We start from the raw sequence: 27316 nt of genomic DNA, 5'->3' as shown, positions 1-27316 counted from the left end.
GTGTGTATATATATGACTATACATAGTTGATATACAGCTATATTAGTTACAGAAGGTATACAACATAGTGAATCAACAACTCTATATATTATGCTGTGCTCACCACATTTTTCCATTTCTAACTGTCAATCATAATTGATCACACTGGAATAACCAATGTTACCCCATTCAAAAGTAATCAGAGTCCCATACACAGTTCAAATCAGAGTCCCATACACAGTTCAGTCTTATTCTGGTTGAAGATGTCTAATTGGACCAATTAGGGCACTTATCTATTCTGAACCAATCACTCTGGCGATAAATTAAACTGCAAGAAAGACTTCATAGATGGTTTAATGGCATCTAGGCCTGACTCCTAAGGATAGGGTAACTAAGCCCCATTTTGATTTGCCAGTCCTTGGTTCAGATATTCACTAGACCAGATTTTGTTAGCTTTGGAAGACTGAGCATAATAAATAGGGATGTATTTATGCCCACGTGTATTGCATTTGGTCATACCCCTTAGCTATATCATATATTACATAATCTCAAAAGTGATGGTGTGTAGCTGACCCAAATGAGGAAGACCCAAGCCTTCCTCAGACTGGCTGAACTGCACAACAGTTCCAGCCTTATTTATAGAGGGGGGGGGTAGTTGGCTATCTAGAAGTCTGATGTGACATTACCCTCAAATTTTGGTCTGTAACTCTGGATCTATTGTTTAGAATCTTTGTAGCCTGCAAGCTTATAACTTCTTTAGAGAATATCGTGGACCTCTGTTGTATTGTTTTTAAAAATCTTAAATTATTGAGTGTAGTTGACATACAATGTTATATTAATTTCAGATGGACAACACAGTGATTCAACAATTCTATACATTATGTAATGCTCACCACGATAAGGATGGTTACCATCTGTCACCATACAATGTCTTATGCTGTACTTTTCATCTCTGTGACTTATTTATTTTATAACTAGAAGTTGGTACTTAATCTCCTTTACATGTTTCACCCATTACTCTGTTTCACCGTTTTCCTCTGGCAACTACCACTTTGTTTTTACCATCTTGACATCCTTTTGTATTCTTCAATTTGTAAACTTTGTTTTGCCCCCAAACCAAAGTCAATGTTTGTTCTTACTCAGTGGATCTGAGTCAACTATTGACATTTGCCAGTTCAGTGGAAACCCATAGCTAATTGGTTTAAGGCCGATCCTGAACCATTCCTGGGGCTGGAGCTGAGCCTGGGGCTGGAGCCAGTCCCACCAAAACCACATAGCCTCTCCAGTGGATCATGGCTTAGCATTGATGTTGGGAGAGGCTATTACAATATCCACTCATTTTCATTGTTCAACTTCTAATGGATATTCACTTGCTGTTGTGGAGACCATTAATGTTTTCCTTTTGCAAATGAGAAGACTGTGAGATCACACTTTTCTAATTTAAATCATTTAGCAGTCTAACACAGATTATTTGCTTACATAAAGAATATTTGGAGGTGTAAGAAATGTTCCTGGAGCCAGTATTCTAAGGGAAAGTGGTTTCGATTTGTGCTTCATAGAGATTCGGGGATCTCTGAGATATCTCATAGCTGAGATGGACAAGGAAGGATAGAGCTTTGAATGCTGGCCTTGTTTCATTCGTGGTGCTACTTTCTTAGATGTTTCATGCATATTGTAGTTGTACATGCAGGATTCCATTTAAGATCTGATACTGCTGACATGCAGGTTGAAAGCCACTACTCCAATCCTAGCCCTGTGACTTTGAAAAAAAAAATCCCTCTTCCTCTTTGGTTTTCAGTTTCCTTTACTTGTAAAGTGAGGGTGCTGGATGAGAAGTTCTTGAAGTTTCCTTCTTTGCTCAGTAGTCCATGATTTAGTGACTTTTTGTCTTTGGCCAAAGTGGTGCTTATTAGTTGCATGAAAACTGATAAATTACTACCTTAGAAGTTATTAATTCAGCATGGCTTCCCCATCTTAGTGAGTTTTCAGCTGGCTAATGCTACATGACAGTCATAAAATGCCAGCATTGCTGGTGTGCGATGGAGTTAACAGTATGAGATTTGCTAAGTGTTTCTATGTGATCAGTGTGAAAGCAATCACATCTCCAGAGTGAGAAAGGTCAGCGCCCTGTAGCTGCCAACCTTCACCACACTAAGGGGATGTGAAGGGGACTGCCACCCGCCGAACACAAATCAGGCTACAGAATGAATACCCTCTGCTGATGCAGTCTAATAGCTCTGGATGTCAAATGATATTATTTTGGGAGACTGTTAAGCCCCTTTCTCAGTGCACAGCAGTGTATAAATCCCTTCATCTCATTTGATTAATCTGAGTGACTATAGAATATTTTATTAGGCACAGAAAACATGACTGCAATGTGATGGTCTGTAGCATTACTGAGCATGGAAATTCTTTTAAGTCCTGACTTTTTCCTAGCTCTAGTATGCTTGAAAAGGGGGAAAAAAACCTCTTCTTGGTCTCAGTGAACTAGTGTTCTATATGATATAATGTTAGTGAATATATACATAAATAATTAAAAAAAGGATTATGTAGTCAATCACAACTACTATAGGATCAGATTCTTCCCATCTTAAAGAGGACTCCTTCTTTCTATATGTTAAGCCCTGGAACATACACCAGTGCTTGGCAGAAAGGAGACCATATTAACAGTGGTTGTTTCTAATTAGCTGGTGAGATTACAGGTTATTTTTAAAATCTTTATGTTTTTATATCTCATACATTTTTATAGTGGGGATGTGCTATATTATACTATAATGAGAAATATATTTGAAATAATGTGTTATTTCGAAATGCATTTTTCTTTTGTTCATTTTAGGGTAATTCTTTTCCCCAGAAGGTTCTGAGCATGCTTTTTTTCCCCCTTCCTGAAATGCTGTGTGAAATAGATTAACTGAGCTCTGCCTGGGAAGCATCCCACTTCTTCCTTTTCAAGACCCTGAGCCACTGTGGCCTGACAAGCGGTAAGAAAAGTGATAATAAAGATGATGAGCCACTCCAGGGCTGGATTTCATTTCCAGCTTAATTAAATCCTAGAAACACACCTGACCTCTAGCTTTGAAGAGCTGCCACAAAAGCCAGGTGCCCTCATCAGCTCGGGCTTACCCTGCAGCGATGGTGGAAAGCCAGCCTGAAAGGACAGGGGGAGGGAATACGCAGCCAATGGAGATGAAACGGTGGAGTCAGGAAGCCTTATTTCAGAGAAAGCTGTTTTATCTGGTGGGCAATCTATTTGCCCTTCTGCTTAAAAGGTGAACAGCAAAGCTAACCTACAAATGTACTGAATTGAAACTCCTGCAATGGCACCCCGCTGCCCCTGCCACCTGTTCCCCTCCACCAGGTTCTTGACCAGCTCCTGTCCCCACTTGTGGTAAATTGGGTACAAAATGCACTTTGTTGGCATAAGTCCTGACTGGCCCTCTGTAATCCTGAGGGTGGACTGCCTCCTTGTTTATTTACAAGCTTCTGGCTACTTCTGGTGCTTTGGTCACTATGGCCAGCTGAGGCTGCCTGAGGTCTCTATTCTATATCACAGAGACCAGAAGTTCTCTTACATGTAACTACAAAGGACAAATCCTTGCTATGATTTATTGAGCCTAGGAATTTATAAGGAACTCGAATTACATCATCTTACTAGCTTTCACAACTACTTGTGACCTATTCCCAGGGTTTTACAGTTGAGGAAATGGGGGTCCAAAGAACAAGTAACTGTCTTAGATATCAGAAGCCAGAGCCTAAGACCATGATTCGGACTCCTGGGATCTATGGAAGGGTGCTGATGGGAGAAGCCTAGAGGAGGCAGGGGGGTAGACAGGAAAAGAAAAGGGCAAATAAGGTTGTGATCGCAGGAAACTCAGCCTGAGCTTGATCCACAGAGGGTTCTGGAGCATAAACCACACCATAGAGTGGTCCCCACCTTGAGGCCAAGAAACTGAGCCCTTATCAGTTATCTGCTGTGGGCCATCTCTGGGGGTGAGGCCATGACTTCTCAGGCCAGGAGGCTCTCATCAGCCAAGGGCAATTTTCTGAAGCAAGGGGCCAGTTGGAGCTCATGACAGTCAATACTCGCAGTGTCTAGGGGATAATTGTACTGCCTGGAAAAGAGGCTCTAGTAGGGTACCACCTGAACCTATTAATCTGCAATTAATCCACACTGCTTCCCTTTGGAATCCAAAGATGACTCTAAGAGTTATGGTGACCCAGGTGGATCACTTCTGTTCTTGTAGAATTGTGAGGGTTGTCACAAATGGGGATAAAACATTCATTGCATAGGAGGTGCTTAACCATGGAGAAGATGAAGAGTCCCTTGACAACAAGCTGTTATTTCCTTCTGCCCTTTGATTCTTTTAGCATTTTATACCTTCATGAGAGCTGCCATTATATTTTCAAAGTTAGAACATTTCTGTCTAGCATTCAAGATTCCCTAAGGAAGAAATCTTGCCTCATTTCATGTAACGTTCCTGACTGTACACATGCCTTGTCTATAGTAGACTACTAATCAACACTGGTTGAATTAAGTATTCCTTCAATTTGTGGGGGAATACCCTTCCTGGTGTTATTATTTCAGTCAACTGATCACTCACCATTAATTCAATATCTACTAGTTGTGAATAGCTCAAGGGGTATCATGTTGGTGGCTGCCTATTTTATTTCTTAACTACTTATCTGTTGAAGAGTTTCAGAGTCTATGAAACAGCAACAAGAGGGTGAGCATCAAGGTAATTTTAGCAGAGATTTAGTAACTGGACAAGGAAGGAATGGATAGGGAGTCACATGGGAGAAAGAGTGACTGTCTTGGAATTAGGAGACTTGGAATACCATTCAGTTTTACATCTGTAAAGTGGGGCAAAGATGCTGCCTGACTGAACATGCAGGTCTGGTGTGGAGGACCAAGGGAGACAATGTAGGTGAAATTCAGACTGTGCAGAGAAAAGTAACCCATGCTTAAGGACCAGTGATGGGTCAAAGGCAAGAATGGTAGGCAAGGTGTCTTAGAATCCCTCCCTGAAGTTCAGGTGGCACATTCTACCATTACCGCATGTGTACTTATAATTCAGTGCCTCAGGGAAAAGAGAAAGAAAAAGGAAAATCAGAGTTCCTCTCTCTTTACCTCCTGACTTTAGGTATCTGAATATACTATAATTAGAGCCCCAGCTTACACCAATTTCTGAAAGTTTCTCATTTAATTTTATAAGGACATACACACTTTACAATGCCTGACACCTGCTCAAGCAGGCAAATAATTGTTTTGACACTATGACACTCGTAGAGAGTATATTTTAAAAATTTCTAAAACCTGCCAATGAGATAATTAGAGTAATTCTCATTTGCCAGGGCAATGAGCTCTCTAGGCCAAATTGCTCCCTGATGGCATGCCAACCACCTTTCCTGGTCCTCACTGGCTGGTGGAGATTTAGTTCCACATAGATTGTTTCATTCCTCACTGATGACTGATTTTTGACCTTTAATGATAATACCAATTATGCATTGAGCACATCACTTGTGGGTTCCTTTGGACGGGTGTTTTATTATAATTCTCATTGCTTGAAAAATACCTTTAATTTAATACAACTGTTGGGCTATTCAGGGTTTCCCTTACCTTATGGAATGACCCTGACACTGGAACAAGGCATGGGGCAAACAGAGCTAGCACCCATGTCATGGACATGGTGTCCAGGGAAGGAGGGAGGGCCTGGGGAAGAGTTCAAGGAAGCAGATAAAGAGAAAATCTGGACATGAGGTGAAGATTAGTGAAAGAAAAGGCTAGAGGCAGCATCTTATGTTTGGGTAAGATTTAGGAAGAATTCTGGACATGCCAGGGGTAGAGGGAGTAGTGTGGTTTCTTTTCTGAACTGCCAGGCTACAACACTGGACCATGAACTTGGGAGCAGTTAGGATGCAGGGCCCAGTAAGGAAGCCTTCCATAATCCCAGCCTTGGTTGGAGACTCTAAAGAGCATCTCTTTCATTCCTACCACAAAGTGAATGTGGGATCTGTGGCCCAGACTAGTGAAGTGACCCGTTGGAGGCCACATAGCTTGAAGATGCTCATTTCAGGTGAAGTTCACTCTGCTGGGCTTTCCAGGTGACATAGAAGAACAGTCAGGTATCTATAACTAGTTGTCAAAGTTTGTGTTTTTGTTTTTTCCACAATTCTACTCTGATTTGTGATTGGGTAAATAAAGAAAATGTCTTTAAGATCTATTTTTCCCCCAACGGGGTGTGTCTTGAACCTTGTCTATCCACATGCACCAAATCGATCATTGCCTTTCAGAGTTTGGACCTTAGATTTGTTCATTTTATAGCGGAGAAAAGTGAGACTTCAGGAGGTGACATGGCCTGCTCATGGTCACATGGCTAGTGACTGGCTCAGTGCACTCGAAAAAGTATGAATTGGCCCATGCATGTATAATGAAGCTGGACTTTCTAGGTACACAAAGGAAGTTAGCTAAAGCACTTGTAAACCAGTTGGGGAGATAAGATTTTACTCTCAGGCGTAGGCCAGTGTTCAGAAAAGGGGATGGGATGATGGAGGATTGAGCCACCTTATTCTTGAGTCCTAGAGCAGGTGGAACAGGTAGACATAAAGAGGAAACTGTGTTCTGAAGGTGAAGGAAACATCAGAGTTCAGGTAGAGAGTCATGAATGGGAGCTGACAGAGGGGACAGAGGAGAGCAGAAGCCAGGTGAAGTATTTATGAATGTGGAGAGTTAAATTCAAACAGTGCAGAAGGGCATACGGCAAAAATTACCTGTTCCTTATCCCATCTCTGCCTTCTTCTGATTCATTTCCCATGGATAGGTTCTTCTTGCTTTTGGTTCTTCCAATAGTTATCTTCAAAATTCTCAGTAGTATGTGAAACTTTTATATCTCCAATTATTAATTTTAAACATTAGTTACAGACTCTGTTCTGTGTGATTAAAAAGAAAAAAAAAACTGTCCCACTTCCCCCACCTTCCCACCTCATCCTACTACTCTTTTTTTATTGAGTGGGTTCTTCTATTGGCACATCGAGAATTTTTAAAAGTAGACTTCAAATGCTTCATCTCGATCCATCAAATTTAGACAAATTGGATTCACTGTTCTGAGAGATAGAAGATGAAATGAGAAGCTCTGAACTTCCTTTAACTTTCTCTCCTTGCAATCTCGTCATTTTCCACCTACATCATTTAAAAAAAAGATTTTATTTATGAATTCTTGAGAGAGAGAGAGAGAGAGAGAGAGAGAGAGAGGCAGAGACACAGGCAGAGGGAGGAGCAGGCTCCATGCAGGGAGTGCGATGTGGGACTCGATCCCGGGACTCCAGGATCACGCCCTGGGCCAAAGATAGACGCTAAACCGCTGAGCCACCTGGGCTGCCCCAACTACATCATTAAATGTCATCAAGGCTTATTACTTTTTCATTCTATTTTATAAATATGCTTACCTTCTCCTTGCTTTGCCATATGGGTCATTAGCAATGTTATGATTACATATTAGTCACCCCAAGATCAAGTGGAGTGGCCCTTCTGGGAGTAGAAAATAATACAAATGTATGTTGTGTAGATTCAGGCCATCGCCTTTTCAGAATAAGCTTTCAAAATGTGAAAATAAGAACTTATTTTCATTTACTTCAGCTTCTCAAAATGATGACATTTTAAATGTGCTATATATATGTATTTTATTAATATAGATGTTGTGTCTAAAGTTTCTAATTTTTTTGAATTTTCTCATTGAAAAATGATTCCTTCACCATTTACAAAGATTTTCTCATGTGATCACATTACCTATCAAATAAGAATCTATCTTTTTGTGAAGATTTTTCTCCTGATATCCTAACTTAATATTCTAGTTGGGACTGTTTATTTTTTCATGGCACAGTTGTGTCTTTGGTTTTCTTTTTCAATGCACCTGTGGCTTTGGGCTCACTGTTTTCATTTTCTTGAACTTTTTTTAACTTCTTAAGCATATTTTCAAGTAATTTTTTTCCCAGAAAGGGGACATAAGGAGGTACTATGAGTCTTGCATGATTTAACAGTCAACCTTAATATTTGAGTGGCAATTTGGCTGGACATAAAATTACATATTTAAGCTTATTTTCTTGCAGAGCTTTGAAAACTATTTGTAGTAGGTTGTGTTCTTTCTCCACAAGTGGGGATGGAATTTGGAGAGCAAGATATTTATTAAGAATCAACATTTGGCGGGGCAAGATTAGGCTGACTGAGAATTGGAATTGATTTGCAGGTCTGACAAAGCTTCAGCCCACATGGCAGGTGCTCTGCAGTGAGTGCTACCCATGAATATCTTGTGTTGAGCTGAAATGGCTGGACTTTTATACTTCTCTCTCTCAGTCACCAGATACTGGCTGCGCTGAGAAGGGCATGACTTTATGGGACTAGTGTCCTTATGAGAAAATAAAGGGACACCAGGCACACATGATTATACAGGAAAAAGCTATGTGAAGACAGTGAGAAGGTGGCTACCTGCAAATCAGGAGAGCAACCTCATGAAAAACCAAACTTTCCTATATGTTGATCTTGGACTTCTAGTCTCTGGAACTGTAATAAAATGCTTTTAAGTCACCCAGTGTGCAGTATTTTGTTAGGGCAGCCCTAGCAAACTCATATAGCTCCCTGAGTTTTTCTGGAAGAAATTTTTATGACACCCTTATTTAGAGTCAGTTGCAACTAAAAGTGATTTTCCAATATTTCAGACCTTTATTAAGGTCCAAGGTGAAGTGCTGTTGAAAAATATGTTTTAACTATCTTTACACTTGTCATGTTCTGAGCTTCCCAGCAGATTCTTCACATAATATTGTTACTTACCTCCTCCACCTTCCACTCTTCAAAGAGATCTTTTCTGACTGTACTTCCAAAATGTTCTTTAACTTTTGCAAGTTCCATCAGCTTAATGGATTATGCTCGTCCCTAATCATGACTCAGTGCTAGGAATCAATGAGCAAATGGAGGTAAGAATAAAGAAAATCAACTTAATTAGTAATTGGATTTAAATCCTACTAACTAGGGAAGTAGGATTTCTGTTTTGCCTTTAGGACACTTTTTGGAAAAGAGCAAATTGTCTAAAATCAAAGCCTAGTTCTTCTACATTGTAATCCCAGGCATTGAGTTTAATGTTTAATTACCTTGATTTGGCTAGAAATTTTTCCAAATGACTCTTTCCTTGGAATCCTATTATGGTGTTGAATTCCCATAGCAAAGCATTGGACAAAAAAGTCATCAATTATAAGGAAGATGTGGTATATATATACAATGGAATATTACTTAGCTATTAGAAACGACAAATATCATTGGCTTAGACATGGATGGAACTGGAGGGTATTATGCTGAGTGATGTAAGTCAATCGAAGAAGGACAAACATTATATGGTTTCACTCATATGGGGAATATAAAAAATAGTTAAAGGGATTATAGGGGAAAGAAGAGAATATGAGTGGGAAAAATCAGAGAGGGTGACAAAACATGAGAGACTCCTAACTCCAGGAAACGAACAAGGGGTGGTGGAAGGGGAGGTGGGCAGGGGGATGGGGTGACCGGGTGATGGGCACTGAGGGGGGCACTTGATGGGATGAGCACAGGGTGTTATACTATATGTTGGCAAATCGAACTCCAATAAAAAAAATACAAAAAAAACCCCTCAACAAACAAACAACAACAACAATCCTCCTGGGCTGCACCTCGGCCCTCTTAGTCATTTCTGGGGGCAGGACCCAGGTGTAACTATTTTGTAGAACTCCCCAGAGCATTTCAATGCCTATGAAAAGCTAGACACCACTGATTTAGAGTCAAAGAGTCTTGTTTCAACTGTGTGACTTAAAGCAACTTTTAGGCAACCAATGAATCACTAAATTCTACCTCTGAAACTAATAATATGCTGTATCTTAATAATAAATAATTTAAAAAATTCATCAATTAAATAGCATGCATTGAGTGTGTTGTGTTTCTATCTGTGGGTTTGGTGCTCAGAGGACACAAAAGATCCATAAAACACTGTCTCTCTTCTTAAGGATTGTTTCCTATAGGCTGACTGGCATGAAATCATATGGATATGTCTACTCTGGGATGACCAGGCTGTAGGAAGATCTGAGAAAAACCACCGGAATGGAATGTTTTAGCCCAGTTGAAACACAAACAGACTACATGGTTCTTTTTTTTTTTTTTTTTTTTTTGACCACCACCACAATTTTATTCTTAAATAAATGCTCAGTCCAAGGCCAGGTTAGGTGGACAGGTGGGGAGAAAGCAGAGGAAGGGCAGGTCGTGGACCCATCCCCCACTGTGAGGCCCCGGGGAACAAAGGGTGCTGGGGGGAGGGCTGGGACCTCCGCCATCTCACGCAGCATAGTCCCCAGACCCCACACCCCCGCCCCAGGACCCCTGGGCCCAGCTCAGCCGGTGTGGGGTCCAGCAGCGGGGGGCCGGCCTGCATGGTCACCGTCTGCCCGACAAGAGCTCAGGTTCAGGGGCAATAAGAGGGATGGGATCACACGCCAACAACCTGTGCCTTCCACGGACAGCCACGCTCCCAGCTGCCCAGGGTGGAGCATCCAGGACGCCGTGCGGCCACAGCAGACCGGGAGGCCAGAGGTCTTCATGCTCCTTCAGGCAGCAGGACTCAGCGCTGGCACCGGGCTCTGACTTCCCCAGGACCCCCTCAGTATCCTGGAGGCTCAGGGCTCTTGGAGATGTACTTGTGCCTGTAGCCAAGGTCTGAGTGAAAGGGGATAAACTGAACTTTGAAGTCTCGGAAGCTTCGAGATGGAGAGCGATGTTGTAGAGCTTTCTGCCAAGCTGGAAGGGCACGACCGGGTCGTCCTCCGAGGCAGGATAAGCAGGGAGCAGGAGATGTGCTTCACATTTTCATCATTTGCAAATTTAATTCCACTGCTTGTAACGGGGTCGAGGAAGAACCAGTCAAACCCAGGGAAGTATCGATATCTCACTGAGAATGGATGACTCTTGGCTTCCTCACGGATGTCAGTGAATGGAGATTCCAATATAAGGGCATCTGGAGGTGTCTCTCGCTCACAGAGGCCCGCACCAGATTTGTCGCCACCCCAGTGCCTAGGGAATGACCCCAAATATACACAGGGTTGTCTCCACTTCAGGCTTTGATCCAGTCAAAAACATGGAGTGTGCATCATAGGTCATGCCTCGCTCTAATGGGGTTCCTACTGAGTCACCCCAAACTCTGTAGTCAAAGGTGACCACGTGGTAACCAAGGGAACTCAGCACCTTATAAAGCTCCACCGGATGGTCGCCTCCTCTGGTGCCTGCATTCCCATGGAGGTACAGGATGATAGGGTGGCTGGAAGCCAAGGCATCCTCATGCCACATCTGGTCCTTTCCTTGGGCGTCCTTCCACCAGACCGCAGGGCCAGTGTGCCAGACTCCAAGGGTCACATCTTCCTCTGGCTGAAGGTAGTAATTACACGTGTGATTCAAACCTTGATCCTGCGGTTTTTTCAAGTCAATAAAATAGGGAACCCTCACAAAATTCAAGAAAATCAGTTTGGCCTGTATCCCAGGACACAGTTTGATGAGAAATGGAATGGCAACATACAACCCCAGAACACAGAGAAGTATCTTCTTCATTCGGAACCACAGGCCCTTTCGCTGCTCCTTGTTGTGCCCAAGATCGCGAATCCGAGAAACCACCAAGGAGCCGACACCGATGCAAACACACGAGGGTTTATTGACAAGCTCAAGCTTGGGTCCAAGTACACCCGACACAGCGGAGCAGGGACTTGGACCGACTACATGGTTCTGAAAGAGCTGAAAGATTTGTTGAGTTTTTACTTATGTGTCAACAGGACACATAAGAGGTTCAGCACTGCTTCCCAGTTGACCACACTCTTTTGTGCTGTGCTTCTTTTTTGCTGTTTGGCCTGGAAAATACTCCTAGTTCCTGAAGTCTTTAGTTCTTTAGTGACTATCTCAGTGTCACTCCTTTACTAGATGTGACCTAAAAACAAGCTATGCCTCTCTCTAAGTCTCTAAGTGAGGGTAACTATGGTTCTTGCCCCAGCATACATGAAGCACTTCCCTAGTTTAGGATATGTAGTAAATACCCACTGAGTATCAGGTATGTGTGGAAGGTGCCTCCTCATCTTCAAGGAGCAATTTGAGCATCATCTTCACCCCCTGCTCAGCTATATTTGGTCATTTTCCCTCTGGACTCCTGTAGCATTTTCACTTATTTTTCTTGTTGCACATCTCATATTTTACTATGATTTGTTTAATTAACTCCTGAACTAACTCTCCTAGATCATGAGAATCCTATTTTATATTTTACTGTAATCACAGCCTATTATAAAAGTACCTGGCACATAGTAGGCATTCAAAGACTATAGGTGATTAAGTAATTACAACCAGTTGCTTTTTGACTGGGGACAAGGTATATAGGGAAATAAGAGAGAGGAAAAGATGGAGTTAAATTATAGGACACTGGCAAGGGAGATATTTAAACATTTCATGATATTCAGTTGGCTGGCTGGGAATTGATGAGTAGGAAATATGTGACGTGATTTGACCCAGTGGAAATTGGGCAGGTTAATGAAGTTCTATTTGGGGAGGCTGGGATTCTTGAGAATTCTCAAAGCCTGTCTCTACCATCAGCTGTAGCATTATTTTGGTTCTGCCTATAAGTTGCTATTAGTGCCTGCTCTAACCAGGGCAGAACCCAATATCCTCCCAAATGCCATCCTCTGCAAACACCAAAAGTGTTTTCTCAGACTAAATCCCTGAATTTCTCTCAATCCGCTGTGGTGAATTTGTAATTATTTTTCTTGAGCATCCTTTTAAGACTCAATTTTGAAAAAGCTCCAAAGCACCATAATTACATGTGCAGAGGAAATCTTTATTTTGGAGATTATTCACCTATGATCTGAATCTTTAAAAATTGCTTGGTTTACGTGAAGTTTATGATATGCGTTGGGGATTTTTCTCTTTCATGATGGAGATGGTTCAGCCATCTACTCAAGGTGAGTTTGCTTTAAATATCATTGTTTAGAAGCTGAATTGGTTCAGGAAATCCCTAGACTCAATACAAATGTTCTGCTCAGAACCCTAAAGGGCAGAGCTGGGGAACTGAGCCTTGCCCAAAATCCTGGGAAGTTATCCACTTGGATGACAGATTGGAGGTAGTGAAACATTTTGAAACAATGTTTAAATAAGGATTTTTAAAGAACTGTGGTGTGAATCACACTAATTACAACACAGTCCGTCTCAGAGGTGAGTTGACAAATTTATATATGTTATTAGTGAGATAAAGGGTAGGGGGCAATTTTGTTCCTCGTTAACTAAGAAATGGTGCCAGGGTTAGCTAGCTAGATTCTGTTTCCTTATGCTGGCATCTCTCTAAGGTTAACATTTATTTAAACATATAGTACTTCACTGGATCCTCATGACTGTCCTGTGAGGTTAGATCGCCATCCCATTTCAGAGATGTTGAAACCCAGATTTAAAGAAGCTAAGTAACTGGCTCCTGATCACATAATTGTATGTGACTTGATGGTTAGTTTTATGTGCCAACTGGACTAAACTACTGTCCCCATTTATTTATCCAATCAAATCTAGGTGTTGCTACGAAGATGTTGTTACATAATGTTGCTATAAAACAACATTTGTAGATGTAATTAATGTCCATAATCAGTTGACTTATTTAAACCTGGATTTACCTGGTTCTACCAGTTGAAAGCCTTTAGAACAGTCTTTCCAGGGGCACCTGAGTGGCTCAGTGGTTGAGCATCTGCCTTGGGCTCAGGTCATGATCCTGGGGTCCTGGGATTGAGTCCCATGTCAGGCTCCCCACAGGGAGCCTGCTTCTCCCTCTGCCTATGTCTCTGCCTCTCTCTCTGTTTTTCTCATGAATAAATAAATAAGATCTAAAAAAAAAAGTCTTCCCAGAAGAAGAAATTCTGCCTGCAGACTGCTTCAGCTCATGTTTGAGGATGTAGCCTCCCTCTCCTATGACCTTATCTGTGAATTTTAGACATTCCTGGCTGTTCCCAACAATTTTATGAGCATTAAATCACTTAGTATACATTTTCTACTGGTTCTGTTTCTCAGGTTGAATCCTGGCCATTGCAGTGACCAAGAGGTAACTTCTTAAATTATGAAAGCTACATCTTACATTTGTCTTGAGCTTTATAGTTTTAAAATGCCCTCACATAAATGATCTTTATTAAATCCTGGGTCTGTGAGTAGGTAAGTCAGTCATCATCCTTGCCTCACCACCAGTATCACCATCCTCACCATCATTGTTGCTGTTTTACAGCTGAGAAAAAGGGTTATGCAGCCAAAGGGCCAGTCTGGGGCTAAGAACCAGTTCTTCTAACCCCAAATATGTTTAACATTAGCATCTACCTGTGCAAAACTTTAGATACCTTATCCTCTGGGTTCCTGGATGTCTTCTGATGGTCATTTCCTCCGTTGTAGCCTATAATCATCACACACCTTTCCAGCGACCACACCCACAGAAAACTCTGGAGATTGTCATCATCAGTAACAGCAGCATTTCTAAAATCTATATTTTAAACATCCATTAAAAAAAACGCATCCATCCAAAACCAAAGAAACCTCTAGGCATGACCTCTTCCTGTGGATTTTTCTATCAAAATTCTGATCATTTCGGAACCCTATCTATAGTGGTGAGTAGTTGTGTTCATGGTTAAGTGTATCCTAACTATGGTTCTTTATAAAGGATTTTTTTTAATTTAGTAAAACCAAGATTCATTTTTATTCAATGAATGTCAGTCTCACCACCAAGATTCCAATGTGGGTATCTCCTATTTCTAACATGATGTTTAATAGTCTTGAATGATTAAAATGAGGTCACATAAAGTATTTCCACATGATTTTATGTATGTGTATACATGTGTCTGTGTATGTATTATATAACACATTAAGTAGAGAATATGTTTGATTCTAACTCCTTAAAAAATTTATCAAACCACAGAAGAATAATCTGGGACTCAATATCTTGATATTTCTCTTAAGGATGATGAGGAAAATAACCAGCTAACAATGGTGAGTTATAGAATATTGATGAACCAACATGGCCCTTTATTCAGTTGTTGAAGAAATGCATTGGACTATTTAAACAGCCTCGTCTCCAGGCACAGTTACAAATCAGGGAAGGATGATTTGTAATATCATGGTGGAAGACTTTATTTCCTGTAGAAAAGTGACTCCATCAAGATGGCAGCACAGGTCCTTCCTGACTTTTGTCCCTTTCATGAGAAGCCTAACTAGCAACAATCCATAGGCAAGATGTCATTGTGAAAATCCCTGAAGCCCCTGGATCACAGAGACTGAGAAGGACTGCCTTCAGAGGGTAAGAGGGGCATTCATCCTCTGACTACATTGCCTGTCTTTCAGGATAGCATGGCAACACACCAAGAGGGCCTCTCTAGACCTGTGGTTTTGGGAAAAAGAGAACCTAAGTGGACATCCAGCAACCCCAGCATTGTGAGAAGCTCCTGGGAAAATCCACTCGGGTCTTGAGCAGATGGTGCAGGACTGTCTCTGTCAGAGTGAACCTATAAAGTCTGACCTGTGGTTTTGGGAAAAAGAGAACCTAAGTGGACATCCAGCAACCCCAGCATTGTGAGAAGCTCCTGGGAAAATCCACTCGGGTCTTGCCTCATGGGGATCACTGAGAGAGTCTGCAGGATCACAGGGGTAATCGGGACCACTAGGGACCAGATAGAGATGGAGGAGGCTGGGGCTTACAATGCCAAAATCTTCGCAGACAGCATTCCTGTTTGCCATGGCATCTGAGCAGAGATCCTATCCAGTGGCTCTGGCCATCTGCAGAGCTGAACTGGTAGCCCTGTCTGGTCAGGGAACTTGTTTGGTAGTTCTGCCTGACTTGGGTCCCCATCAATGAACCCTGCTATCTAAGGAATCTGTTCCATAGACCCACCTGGGCAGGGAACCAGATTCATAACCCCACCCAACTACTGAATGTAGACTTTAGTACCAACTGACCTGGAATGCTGGCCAGAGAACCTGGGCAGCCATAGAGCTCATCCCATAATTCCATTTGGGTGAAGAGCCAAGCAAGCACCCCTGTCTAACTGTTGAACATAGTCTCTGGCCACACATGTGAGCACAGCCTATCATACTGCCTGGCCATAGAACCCAGCCTACAGCCTGCCTTGCAACAGAACCTAGTCTATGGCCTTGCCTGAACACAGCCTTGCCTCACTGGGGTGGGCAGCCCACGCAGTGACAACTCAATCATGTAGCAAAATCTCTAGTCCCATCTAATTGTAGGCTACAGCTAGAGGCACCTCTCGACGAAGGAGCCTGGACAGCAACCTTGCCCAAGAGCAGAGTGTAGATATGGGTCTATATGATCACAAAGCCCAGCCTGTGGCCCCAACCAACTTCGGGGCACACTGTATGGTTCTACCTGATTGTAGAACACAGCCAGAGGACCTGTCCAACCATGAAGCCCTGTTTTTAGCTCTGTCTGAACATGGAATCCAGCCAGTAGTACCGTCCAGTTGGGGAGCACAGCCTAAGACCACACCTGACCAGAAGTGATATGGACCCCAGCCCATGGGCTTGCCTAACCACATAGTCCAACCTCGTTGCACCACTCTGCTAGAGAAACACCCTGTGACCTTGCCTGACCAGAGGTGATTGCAGAACCCTGCTGGTGGCCCCACCTGACTGTGGAGCCTAGTTAGCAGCACCCCAGCTAACCTTGGAGCACAGGCAGTGGCCTCAGCCAACTAGAAACCTTGACAGCAACCCCAGTCTGCCCACAGACACTACCAACTGACCTGTTCAGGACAAACTGAACAGATGGTGCAGGACTGTCTCTGTCAGAGTGAACCTATAAAGTCTGGAAGAGGAAACTATTCATTCAAATGTACAGATACCAATACAAGGAATCAAGAATCACAAAGAATCAGGTAAATATGACACAACCAAAGGAAACTAATAAAGTTACAAAAACAGAAAACCCTAAAGAAATGGAGATATGTGAACTCTCTGGCAAAGAATTCAGAATAATCAGAATTCAGAGTGTAAATTGGTGCAGCCACCAAACAATATGGAGGTTCTTCAAAAAATTAAAAATAGAACTGCCATATGATCCAGCAATCCTACTTTTGGGTATATAACTGAAGAAAATGAAATCACTATCTCAAAGAGATACCTGCACCTCTATGCTCATTGCCCCATTATTTACAATATTCAAGACATGGAAACAACCTAAATGTTCATTGTTGGTTACATAGGTAAAGACAATATGATGTATCACTTTTAGTCACAAATCATTTTACTGAAGCTGTTTGTCCTTTCCTTATTGTTTTGTATTTTTTAAATGAAACTACTCAATTGTTAAAAAGTAGAGACTTTACAGCAAATTTTTAATTTTTATTTGTTTTTTTCTTCTTTATCTTTGTGGGGTTCAATTGCTGGGTCTGTCAGGTAATGGCAGACTGAGCTTGGAATTGTCATGCAACTCTTCTGACACTCAGTGTTCCCATTAGTGAAAAGGGAACCATAAAACCTATCCACCCCTCTTGGGGATTAAATGGACTAACATATTTAGAATGATTTGGTGGAAGAGCTCAACCTTTTGCACTCTCATAAAGCCTAATGGACTTCTCGGAAAAATTATTTTAAATTCATAAAATAAAATATAGAATTACAAAATAAGCCAATTATATTGCAGTTACCAAAAAAATTTTAAAGCAAGTTTATGTTGGAATACAATATGTATTTCTTTGTTAATATATTAAGAATTAAAAGATCAAGCCAAGGGTCTGTAAGTATTATAATTTTGAAGTAGTGAAGCACATGAACGATATTTTAATTTATCTGACAAATTAAAACATGAAAATATCTGTAATTTCTGTTGTTGACAAAGCCATATTGTGGGTTTGCAGCCATTTATAAATGAAGAAAATGCTAGATATTAGTTAAGGAATAGTGAAAAAAAGGTGACTTTTATTTCTTCCAAGTTCAAGGATCTCTGAATCTCTTGTCTAGCAAGAAGCAGACACTTGAGAGAGGTTAGTTCCCTTCCTTCTAATTTCTTGTTTCTGATGCCTGTCCTGACAAGTACGTCCTCAGGTTTTCTTCCTTTTTTTACTTCCTAATGAAATATGACTATAGGAAAAGGTCTGATGTCAGGCATTTGGCCCATGGAGCATCTAGATACGTTTATATTTTCTTGATTTCTTTCTTTTTTTAAAAGATTTTATTTATTTATTCATGAGACACACACACACACACACACACACACACACAGAGACAGAGAGACAGAGAGAGAGAGAGAATGGCAGAGAGAGAAGCAGGCTCCATGCAGGGAGCCTGATGTGGGTCTCGATCCTGGAACTCCAGATCACACCCTGAGCCGAAGGCAGACACTCGACCACTGAGCCACCCAGGCAACCCCCCCCCCTTGATTTATTTCTTAAGATCATTTCTTATTGTGGCAGAAATTGAAGGAATTTCGGCTTAGGGATAAGGTGGACCTCCCCAGCTCCCAGGAAGAAATGACATTGTAAAGAGAGCAGATAACATACTTTCTTAAACCTCAGACTGGCCCCAAGGATCAGCTGTGGACTTGACTCCAATTACTACTCTAGGTGATCAGTCTTTCCTCTCAGGCGTCAGGGTCTGGAGACTCAGAGAAATGGGACCTTCTCTTTTTGCCTTGGTTCCCACCCTGTTCCTGGCATTCTAGAGTGAAAGCCCATGATGTGTCTTTCCCCAACTCTGTGTCCAGTGATGTCACATTGGTAACTTGAAATCAGCAGGGTGGGAGTCTTTACAGCATAGAAATCAGCAAATACTACAGGGTAGGGCTTCTTTCCTCCCATTCAGTGTTTCCTGGAAAGCCTGTTGTTAAACATTTGTCAGCATATCCCTGTCTGTACCTATCCCTTCCTGCCTGGTGATTCTGCTCTGACAAAATTAGTCATTCTTTTCCAAAACCTAAAAGAAGGGCGTCACTTCCCTACTTGAGCGAGTAAGAATGTTTTGTGAGATGACTTTCCTTGTTCATGTTTTTTTTTTTTTTTTTTAAATTTTGTTCATGGTTTTATAAACATTCAGGCTAAACAAGAAAAAACAACTTGTGAGAAGATATCACACAAAATATAAGTGATTTAGGATACTTGCATCTGACAGGGGAGTCAAGCAGGGGTTAGCAAACTTTCTCTTAAAGGGCCAGAGACTAAATATTTGAGGCTTTACAAGCCAAGAGGAAACATAGAAGCTGTTATGTATGTACTTACGTAACCATTTAAATGTAACTGCATTGGCTGAAATTTTCAGCCAACTGGGGGTGGGGGTGTGGGGTGAAGGGAAAGGCAAGGTGGTCAGGTTGGAGGCTGACAGATGAAGTAATGAGAACTAGGACTAGGGTGGTATCAGTGGGAGGAAGGAAGAGGGAGGAAGAGGTTTGAAGGAATGTAACTATCTAGTTAGATGTATAGATAGCGGATAAATGAAAAGATGAATCAAATGTGATCTAGGGGGCTGGCTGAAGTTTGTAACTCGGGACTCACAAACATATTAGGAGATCGAAAGCTCTGAGAAATGCTGCAGTAAATGAGGCTGTCTTTGTTCAGCCCAACGTTTCCCAAAGTTATTTACCAAGTTCTTTATTTATGCCGTCAGTGAAGTCATGTATCATGGAAGGTACTGGATTTCACCAATTTGATCTGTAGCTGTATTGCAGAATGCAATGTCTCATTAGGAGATGAGGAACCAACCATACCACTTATTTTAAAGAGATAATTTAACTTAGGGAATTGAATTGCTAAACAGGCATTTGGAGAACTGTAACTGGAGAAAGTTGTAGTAACTGCAGGTACCATCTACCACCCTTGGGCAGGAGGAGCAGAGAGAAGAGGTTGGGGTTAGTAGAACCTGGAAGCTGGGATTAGACGTGGAAAAAAGAGACCAGGACCTACTGCTGCTGCTGGGGTGGTGAGCCATTGCTCAGGTGACTGGTAGCACAGGAAGCAAGCAGCAAGGAGCAAATCCTTTCTTCCTCCTCCAGGGTTGCTGTCTCTCTTTCACACCCTTTATTGGCAGATCCTAACAGGAAGCCAGATGGCAGAGGAGAATTTATCTGTGGAGTCCAGCCTCAGAATTATAAACCAGGAAACAGAAGGGTGGGTGGCTTTGAGAGACAGTAGCTTAATAACCAGCCCAGATCCTAACCCATGTGCATGGTTAGTTTCCAAGCAATCTGGGTCTGGATGGCAGCAGAAGTCTTTCCCTCCACCCAAAGGCTAGAATAGCCACAGGTATCTTTTTGAGGCTCTCCTTTTTTCTTAGACAGCAGAAGCTATTCATTAGAGAAGAGAAAATCCTGGTTTTAATTACATTTCTCTTATAATTCAGAAGGGTTCAAATAAAGAGAGAAAAAAAAGATTTCAACAAAGTAAAATGATTTGGCAACTTGTTCTAAAGGGTTTTTCAGCATCCCTATATTCAACTGTTTCTAATCCTGTGATTATGTGCTTCAGTTTTCCATCCTAAGTACCAAGGATGAAGATGGTGCTTAGTGGACAGTTTAGGGATGACAGGGCTCTAGAAACAAGATGCACAGGGAACAAAAGGAAAGAGGCACCCTGTTCTCCCAAAGTTCTGCTTTTCTGAGATGTACAGAGTGGGGCACCTTTCTGGAAGAAAGATGACGCTGAAATTGAAGCATCTGGAGTATATTCTCTCTTTTTTTAAAAGATTTTATTTACTTATTCATGAGAGACACCAAGGGAAAGAGAGGCAGAGACATAGGCAGAGGGAGAAGCAGGCTCCATGCAGGGAGCCTGATGCAGGACTCGATCCTGGGACCCCAAGATCCTGGGACCCCTGAGGCGAAGGCAGGCACTAAACCGCTGAGCCACCCAGGCGTCCCTGGAGTATTCTCTATAGATGTACCGGTGGTTGCTGTGGAATTTCTTGCAGATGTAAACTGCTCTGGTGTGGATGTCTGGCTTAGGGCAATGTGCATAGTTTGAAGAAAGGAGATAGTTGGCTTCAAAGCCATGCCAGTCACTTACCAGTTGCATGGCACCAAGATAGTCAATTCACTTTATTATTGATAATAACTATACGTGTCCTGCTCTCTTTTTTGGCTTACCCTAAGGATCTAAAGCCATGGTGGCTAAAAATGAAAACATAGAACAAAGAGTAAAATGAAATAAAAACACAAGGACTCAATAATGATGAGATGTGTGACTATTTCAGTTTACTTGGTCCTTGTCTCTAGAAGAGATACATATATGAAAGAGATATCTTCCCCAACAATTTCTTTCTGTCATAGAGAAGTTGTAATGTGTACTTTTCTGGGCTTATGTTGCTCATGGATTTCCATACAAATATTTGTCTCTTGTGTTATTATCGAAAAAGCTCCTAATGTGTAAGTAAAAACAAACCCAGGAAAAATATCTGTGTGTCAGTTTTCTGTGTTTATTGTTTTAGGTTTTTCTTGGGGCCAAAATGGAGTAGATGTTTCTGAAATTGTAGTTTGAATCTAGGAGTCAGCAGTTGCTACTATTACTACTACTACTACTTATTATTATTATTATTATTATTATTAATTATTACAGTTGTAGCAGTGGTAGAAGGATTTATTGAGTGGTTACTGTATGCCAGACACTTTTTAAAGCACCTGTACTGTGTTACCTCCTTAAAATAACCCTGTGAGGTAGACATTGGTCTCACTTTCATTTAATGTTAGGAAACTGAGGCATAAAGAGGGAACTTTAGGGGAACTTGCCTGAGGTTACAGAATAGAGCTGAGACTTAAACCCATATAAACTAGTTACCAAGTGGGAACTTTTAGCTACTCTCCCATATTCAAGAAACACTTTCACACATTATATAAATCAAAGTAGCTTCTTAATTGCTTTTATTTGTTCACATGGGGATATCATTTATTGGATATTTACAAGGTGTTAGATCAGATTCTAAGCATTTTCTGTGTGAATTCTTATTTAAACCTTATGGTGTTTTATCATCAACATCCTATTTATCAGACAAAAAAACGAAAGTTCAGAAAATTTAAGCATTTTACTCAATCGAGTTCACGCTTTTAGTAATTGTTGAAGCTGAGTTCAGGTCCATATGACTCACAACCCCACATTTTAGTGCAGTACATTGCATAACTCTTTGCTTATTAACCATATTTTTTTTTCTATTTTTCATAGAGTCATTCTTAAATTTCCCTGAACATGAGTGTAAAACTTATAACAATGGGAAAGCTGAAATAAAGCTAAATGAAGATCAGAAATCATGTAGTGTCAGGATTATACCAGAAAACTAGGTAATTATACCAGAAAACTAGGATAAGAGGTAATGAAATAGGGTTTAATGCTCAGGCTTTGAATTTCATAAAAGACAAGGTAAACAAACAAAAGGCAAACAAGGCAAAAAAGCCAAAAAATCCAGTTCATCTAGTTTGTATGGTTCTTGTGTCCAATAAAAAGAAGTAGACCAGTAATGCAGAAAACACACTTTCCCTAGCACTCAAAGTCCAGAGAAATTTTTTGAAAGTCTTGTATTTGGACACTAGTCATGTTTGGGAGGGAGCTTCTATGATACACAGCATGGTGTAAATGAATACTTGGTGAAGGATACAGATTAGAATTTTATCCTATATGAAACAGAGGAGGTATTTCCAAGATTATCTGTAAAGGAAAATGTACTGTATTCGTTTCCGACACCTTTAGTAGAACTCAGTCTAATGAGGAGGACACTTGATGGGATGAGCGCTGGGTGTTACACTTTATGTTGGCAAATTGAATTTAAATAAAAAAAATAGTAAAAAAAAAGAACTCACAGTCTAGTGTAACATGTCAATGAATGTCCTTAGATCTGTTGAATAACTACACGGGTAAATGTGTTCCCCAGTTTCATAGAAGGGAATGACTTTATTTATGTACAAAGAGCCAACTGTTTTCTTCTTGAAACCCTGAAACAAAAATTTAAAAACTAACTTAAAACTTGTTTAACTTCAATTTAACAATTTTGAACCATATTAGTTAAGGAGGATCTTAAGCTTGGTCAGCACCAAGACAAAAGAAACAAGGGAAGAAACCTTGGTCAAGAACCTGGTGGGTTCCAATGGCCTATGGTGCATTTATGGAGGCCTATGCACAATTAAGTCAGCAGAGCCCTACCTGTTAGTGTTATGCTGGAACACACAGACTGAAGCTACCTATAAATCACCCAGGAATGTGAAAAAAAAAAAAAAAAAGACATGAGATAAAATTGGGAGACAAATCAGAATTACTGAGTCAGAGTGATAACCTTTCAAGGCTAGTGAGATAAAGATGCCCAGAACACCTCTTATATTCAAGTGACAACAGTACAACATTCTTGAACTTGAGATAGCAGTGCTTTTAGCAACCATAATCTCACCTATTTATGCTAGTGACTGACATTCCTCATACTGTATCACTTGATTGTTAAAATTGCAAATATACAGATCAAGGATAAACTGAGAAGCTCATTGGATCATGGTCATGTATACAGATGCATCATGGCCAGGTTCTAGGGTTTTGCTCAAATCTGAAATCTGTATATATGAGTCTATTGCTCTGTCCATCCACCCAACCATCCAGCCACCAGCCACTCCTAATCTAAATAGAGTTATATCTTCAGCCTCAGGAATTAAACCTGGTTCAGTATTAAAGGAAATGAAAGCTAAATTAAATTTCTTTACTTCATAATAGTTAAAGCAATGCACTAGACATGACACAAAGCATAAGTAAACTATGCATTCATTTATAACTACAATTAACATTTATTAAAACATTCTTATGTGCCAGGACCTGTAGGAAGAGCTAGGCAGGGAATAAATATGAATAAGACATAGTCCTTGCTTTTTAGAATCCATAGTCTGGTAGAAAGTATTTGCATACATATCTACGACTTCATGTTCTATCTTCCTGTCTTTACTCACTCCACTCCTTCCTTTTTCTAAAATACAGGAACATTAAAACACTCCACTCCAAACATCTCTTGCCTCAGAGCCTTTGCACTTGCTGTTCTCTCTGCCCAGAATGTTCTTTCCCCAGATATATTCAGAGTTGACTGCCTTACTTCCTTTAGATCTCCCCCAGATGTCACAATTTCAGTGAGGTCTTCCTTGAGTATCCTATATAAAATAGCAATTCCCTCTCACGTGGGGAACTTTGTATCTACATAATTCTGAATGATTTTTCTCCCTCATTATGTATATATTTCTTTTTGTTTGTTTATTGTCTTTCTCCATCTAGATGCCAACTAGAATATATGTTCTGTGAAAGTAGTTTGTTTTACTCACTCCTCTATCTCTGTGTCTGGAAGAGAGCTTGACAAATAGTAGGTGTTCAATAAATATTGTTAAATAAATAATATGAAGAAGAAAAATAATGCTAATATATAAGCTAATATATAAGTGTTTCATATATACATGTATGTGTATGTACACATATATGCTAATATATTTATATGTGCATATATGTATATATGTAAATATAAATGAATTGTGATAGCAACAGGGTAGGAATGACTATTCTGGAAAGGGAGATATGTCTTATGAATCCTTGAATAGAAAGGTATTTCTTTACTTTGAAAAAAACAAAGTCCACTTATATGGGACAGCTAACTTTCATGAGAGATATAACCAACATTTCAGGGATCAAAGTGCTGGTTAGATATGATAAATGTCCATATGATGCCTGAAAATTTTCCATTACCCTTTGAATTTTTTTGTAGTCTGGGACCATCTGGAAACAAATGGGTTTGACCTCATTTCCAAAACTACTTGTGAAGCCTGTTCCTGTTAACCAGGAACTAAATCTTCACTTGTGGGCTATCTGTGCTTGATTCTGTGCTCCAATCCTTACAGTTCTGACTGCTGATGGGACTCAAGAGAACACTGAGCATTTTCCTTGTCACAAAAGCCATCATTCACTAGAGAGTGGGAGCAGAGACGAACTCTAATATCCACTGGCATGGCTCAGTGCAACCCAGACTGCCAAAGAAAACAGGTGTTCAATGATTACTGGAATAAGTTTGAGGCAAGAATCCAAGCTGTGCATGAGCCCATGTGACCACTTTCCTTGTAGTGCTGTGGATGTCAGACAGGTAAATGAGGACTCTCAGGCAGCCAGAGTAGACCCTTTGGGGCAGCTTTTCATTTCTACATTCATTTAGCCAACAATTATTTATTGAGCATATGTGCCTTGTGCAAGGCTCAGAGTGTGACCCAGTCTTGATATAACCAGAGGTCTTCCTGGTAAGTTTGTGTGATCCTCTAAGGGTTTCAGGAAACTTTCTCTTAGAGGTTTTAATCAGAGAGCATCTTTTGCAGGAAGGAAAAGCCCATTTAAATAAGCTTTTGTGAAACAGAGGATAATAGAGGAGACATTTTCCAGAATGCAAATGCAGGAGATGGCAACCTAGCAGCTCACTGCATAGTTCCCTACAAAGTGCCGTGTTCTCTGGACACTACTTTTCTCTTTGCTGGGCTTGATTCCTCTAACACTCAGGGCCTCAGGCCAAAAAAAAGGCCATTTCAGACCCTGCTGAATGGTGCTGTTCAGGAGTACTACTCAACAGAGACTGCTCGCAGGCCTGTGTGTTCCATTCCAAACTCCTGGGAGAACCTGATTGGCTCAGCTCATATCTAGAGTCCTTTCCCATCCATCAGATATAACCAGGGAGCAAAGTTTTGTAGCCCACTGCACACTCAGTAGGACTGTGGGAAGTGACTCTGACTGGAGGTAGAATAAAGATATAGGGAGGGCATGCCTGGCATGGAATTAAAAATTTAATTCACAGAATCAGAGAGTAGAATGGTGATTACCAGGGGCTTCCAGGGGAGTGGGGATAATGGTGGGATGTTGGCCAAAGGATGCAAACTTCCAGTTATAAGGTGATTAAGTTCAGGAATCTGATGCAAGGCATAGTGACTATAGTAACACTGTACCATATACTTGAAATTTGCTAAAAGAGTAAATTTTAAGTGTTCTCAATAGACACACACACACACACGCACACACACAGATGGTTAACTATGTGAAGTGACTGATGCATTAATTAGCTTAATTGTGGTGATCATTTCACAGCATTCATGTATATCAAATCATCACATTGTACACTTAAAATATATACACTTTTTATTTGTCCATTATACTTCAATAAAGATGGGGGAGAAAAAAAAGGGGAGTTCTATTCATCTTAGAGTATCCAGCTTCTAGCACAGGGCCTGGCCATGTAGGAGCTTCTCAGTAATTGGCCATTAAGTACATATTATGTCTGCATTTTGATGTCCTTGACTCAAAGGCTTACTTTTTTTGGTGAAGAAATTGATAATATTTATTTTTTCTAATTGTGAAACAATAAAAAATGAATATTCATAATCTCACATTTTGGTATATTCATAAATCTGTCATTTTGAAAGGATAAAATTGCAATTTATAAATGTATTTTTACATACATATATATATAAAGTGAACATTTTCCTACACCAATAATTATTTTTCAAACATTGGTTTTTAATGTCTACAAAATATTTGATTTACATAATAAAACTTATTTATCTGTTATTGGACTTGTAGGCTATTTTCAGGTTTCAGTATCATAAATATTTCCTTATGAGAATCTCCTTACACGTGAAACTTTGTGCTTTCCTGTAGGTACATTTCCCAGAGTGGAATTATGAGATCAAAGGGCATGCACACTAGGGTGCATTGATAATTATTGCCAAATACCTCTAGAGAGGGCAAATTAATGTACTTGACACCAGTTGTGTATGATCATGCCTATTTCCCTGTGTTCTCAACCCCAGATGGAATTATAATCTAAGAAGATGTCAGTTTGATCCATGACTCCACTTACTCAGAATGGGGCAGAGACCATGGCTTGCCCCGGGAGCAATGCCACTGGCTGATGGCATGAGGGCTATGGCAGGGCAGAGATGAAAACAATACAGGTCATGCTCTCAAGCACTTAAAGTCCTTTGCGGCTAGAAGCATTTTATAAACACCTCATTTAAAAGCAAAGGAAGAATAAAATATTCGTAGTAGAGAGCCAGCAGGAAGACAGGCACTGGCTGTTTATCTGTAGGAGGCCTTGGACATGGGAGATTTCTCAAGGTGCTGTTGCCAGGAAGACAAGACAGGCCTTTACAGATGCTCCAGCCTGGTATGATGTTAATGGCAAGAGGCAGGAGCCCTGTTTGTCATCCAGTGTCTAGAGTGACTGACAAGAACTAGGATAATTGGGAGCCCACTTGGCCAAGCAGGGCCATAGATGGTGGGGCTCCTGATGCTGCTTAGAAGCCATGGG

At 40.8% G+C, this 27316-nt stretch overlaps 1 long non-coding RNA gene and 1 pseudogene across 3 annotated transcripts in view; one reads left to right on the top strand and one right to left on the bottom strand.

Moving 5' to 3' along the window:
• The window catches only part of LOC144294172 (uncharacterized), a 206293-nt gene that overhangs the window by 97897 nt on the left and 81080 nt on the right, over positions 1–27316 (top strand). The gene's annotated exons all lie outside the window — the stretch shown is intronic.
• On the bottom strand, positions 10647–16040 carry LOC144293595 (lysophosphatidylserine lipase ABHD12 pseudogene; annotated as a pseudogene).

This window comes from Canis aureus, chromosome 22, assembly GCF_053574225.1.
Source record: "Canis aureus isolate CA01 chromosome 22, VMU_Caureus_v.1.0, whole genome shotgun sequence".
NCBI lineage: Eukaryota > Metazoa > Chordata > Mammalia > Carnivora > Canidae > Canis > Canis aureus.
Note: the sequence above shows the minus strand (reverse complement) of the source record. Positions and strands in the feature narration are given on the sequence as shown.